This window comes from Melanaphis sacchari, unplaced genomic scaffold, assembly GCF_002803265.2.
Source record: "Melanaphis sacchari strain LSU unplaced genomic scaffold, SCAv2.0 Contig386_pilon_pilon, whole genome shotgun sequence".
NCBI lineage: Eukaryota > Metazoa > Arthropoda > Insecta > Hemiptera > Aphididae > Melanaphis > Melanaphis sacchari.
In genome coordinates this window covers 27,436-31,393 of record NW_020271242.1, presented here as the reverse complement: position 1 = coordinate 31,393, position 3,958 = coordinate 27,436, and positions in this window count along the sequence as shown.

Genomic DNA, 3,958 nt, shown 5'->3' with positions numbered 1-3,958 from the left:
TGTGGAATATCAGGAATGATTTACGATTTTATAATTTATCAAGGATCTACCACGGAAATTAGGTTAGAATATTCTCAATTTGGACAAAGTGCATCTTTAGTAATGCAGTTATCCGAAAGAATTAATGTGCCCAACTGTACATTATTTTTCGATAACTATTTCAGTACGTTTTGGCTGTTTGAATGGTTGAAAAATCGAAATATTTATGCTGCCGGTACAATTAGAGTTAATAGGTTTATGAAACCTCCATTTACTACCGATAAAGAAATTAAAAAACACCACATTAGAGGCTACATGGAAAATTTAATTTGTAATACGTCTGGAGTGGTGTTAACAAAATGGTATGATAATTCAAGTGTAGTCCTGGCTTCAAATTTTTGTGGTATAGGACAAGTTGACCAATGTCGACGTTATGACAAAAAAAAAAAATAAAAAATACATATACATTCAAAGACCGGAAGTTGTAGCCCGTTATAATGAAGGAATGGGTGGAGTAGATAAATGTGATCACTTAATAACGTTGTACAGAATTTTTATAAGGTCAAAAAAGTGGACTTTACGCCTCATAACTCATGGAATTGATATAGCTGCAGTGAATTCATGGATTGAGTACAAAAAAGAAGCAAAATCTTTAGGATTTCCCGAAAAAAAAGTCCTAGATCTTATACACTTTAGACAGTACTTGGCTGAAGCATTAATTTTATCAGGTAAACCCGTTACAAAAAAAAGAGGTCGTCCTGGTAATAGTCTGTCCACATCTATTTTATCTACATCAACACCAAAAACTAAACAGCTACGACCAATTAATGATATGTGATTTGATGATATAGGACATACACCAGTATTCCTGGATAAGAAAGAGGCTGGAAGATGTAAGAATTTTGATTGTAAGTAAACGTATGTAAGCTGTAAAAAATGTAATGTCAACTTATGTATAGCACGTAAGCAAAATTGTTTTGAATCATTTCATTCAAAATAAAAGATAGTTTTAAATATAATTTTGATTTTAAACCATGTAATGTTTTAATTTTAAATTGTTATTTTAATTCCATAGATTATTATTCAATAATTAAACTGATTTTTCTTAATAAAGCATATCTAAATTTATAAGAATCTAAATGATGTAGTATTTTTTGTATTATTTAACATAGATACCTTTACGTCATCTTGTCCTGTTGAGAGAACACATTATATCTCAGGATCAGCCTGTCCAAACAATTTGGGACCAAATTAAAAAAACTAATAAAATTAAGCTTAATTCAAATTAGTTGAAAAAAAATTTTTTTTTTAAATATAAATATTTGACGGAAAGGGTTAATTGTAAAATGTGTGGTAAAAGTAGTTCAATTACTACGGAAAAGGATGTACCAGAAAATAATTACTTACCAATAAATAAAGCTGTAGTTAGTGGAAGTTTATCTGTTGGTATGTAAAAAATAGCAATGAATAATAATCTGCAGTGAGTTTGCAGCCAATTGAATAAAATTGGTGTATTGTACTTTTAAAATGTATTTAAAATACTTACCAAATAATCATTTTACTAATTTATATAAGGGTCTTGGGTAGGTTACTGGTACTGGATGTACCTACTTATATTTTATATTATGCTTTCCGTTTTGTTTACGTTTATATACTTCGAAATTAAAAAAGGAAATAATATTTTATTTATATAGCCAATAGCCATCAATAAAAAAAAAAAAAAATCATTAAAGCTTATCTGCAAATATTATTTATGTAGTATTAGACAAATACCTTTAGTACTTACATAGTATTTAAATAATTTTACTAAAATACTTTACAAATAGGAATCGGGTATACACAATTAAATGAACTTTCGGCTTCGCTCGAAATACCTTGCCTGTCAGTTACTTTTTTTTCAAAATTTCTTATAAAAGTTGGAAATGCTGTTCAGGATACAACATGGAAGGAAATGATTAAAGCTGGGAATGAAGAGAAGCAATTAGCTTTAGAATGCGGAAATATTGACGTTGTTGGTACATTAATGTGTACCGTAGTTGCAGAGTTGCAGATGGCCAGTGGTCTAAACGCAGCTACAAAACTAAGTACGACACATTATCAGGAGTGGTAAGATAATAATAATAATTTTTTCAATGATATTTAGGAATCATATGATATTATATAAAATTTAAAAAAATATTTGTTTATATATAGGCTACAATAATTGAATACAAAACACGTAAAGTTTTATTTGTTGGCATTAAAAATCGCTACTGTTCAGTATGCCAAAGATCGAAATCTATAAACCAAGAAATTCCCAAACATAATTGTTTCCTAAATAAAATTGGAAACAAGCATCCACTGCAATGGTGGCTGATGGTATAGTCCAGTGGTTCTTAACGATGGCGGTACTGCCCCCTTGGGGGCATTTCGGTCTCTCTGGAGCTTTTCCAAACTCGGAGATGAATAATAATATAATTTATTATTATTAGGGCTCGGATTTTAAAGCATAATAAATAACAAAAAAAGCACAAAATTGTTTTAAAAAAGCAAAAATGAAGCAGATTTATTTTTTTAAAAAGCAAAAAAAAAGCATGAATAAAAATTAACATGAATTAGTTATAATTTTAAAAAACCGAATAAAAAAAAATTGAAAAATTAATTTAAATTAAAAAAAGAATTTACTACCATATATTTGGCAAGATTTTCAGAAGTGAAACTGACTCTATTGTCTGACAGGATGTTTTTATACATAGAAAACGAACGCTCTACATCCACTGAAGTGATCGGTGCATACTTCATGCAAGAGGTTTTGTTTAAATCAAACCTATGATAATTAATTTGGTCTGATGAAACTTCACACAGTATATTATTAATGTCCAGTAATTGTTTCCAGCCTTTGTTTTTCAAAAGAACACGATTTAGCTTACCTGAAATAGCAGTTGCAATATCTCCGTGAGCTTCATTTAACTTTTTTTCTGCATCTAAGACAATATTTATACATGTTGTCAACGATTCGCCTAAAATTATACATATAATTTAGTATTATGATGTTAAATTGTTTAAATACTTTGTTAAAAGTTACCTTTTCCCTCTAATGTTGTAATAATATCTGGTAAAAATCCAAAGTTGGTTGAAATATACACAATATTTGATTGAAGAGATACATTTTGAAATAGTTGTTTCACTACTTTAACACATAGTGATTCTTCTTCGAAGTCTTCAATTACACTTTTTAATTCATTAAAATATTTGCAATAATACTGGACAGCTTTTATCCATGTACCCCATCTGGTCGTTATTGATCTTGGTGGGTTTGGCAATTCTGGGCATTTATCATTAAAGATTGCTGTACGTTTGGGACATTTTAAAAACGTTTTTTTCATTCCTCCAATCAACTGATCCACATCTTGGTAGTGTGCACGTACTTCTTCGCAAATATTGTGTAATGCATGTGCCAAGCAAGTCACATGTATGAGTTTTGGGTAAAGCGCTTTTATACAATCACCAGCTTTTTTCATATAGGGCGCCGCATCTGAGACAAATAGCAAAACATCGTTATGTTTTACACTATTTCCCCACAAAATATGCATAGCTTTATCGAATAGTTGGAATATTGTACTATGATTCACTTTCTCCAAGTATTCTGTGTGAATAACGAACATATTACTTGGATTTTGTGGTTGTAATGTGCCCACTATTACATTTGCAACATTACGACGTACAGAGTCCGTAGTCTCATCAATAGACACCCATATTTTTTGATCTGTTATTGTATCACGAATTTTTGCCAATGTATTTTCATAGCATGAAATAAAATATCCTTTACGTAATGTCGACTCGTCAGGAATAGTTTTTTTGCAATATTTTATTAAAAATTCACGAAAATGTTTATTATTTAGTTTATTCATTGGAATATTTGCAGCTACCAATGTTGAACATAAATCGGCATTAAAATCTGACTGACTACTAAACTGTTGTAAAAATGGTTGAAGTAATG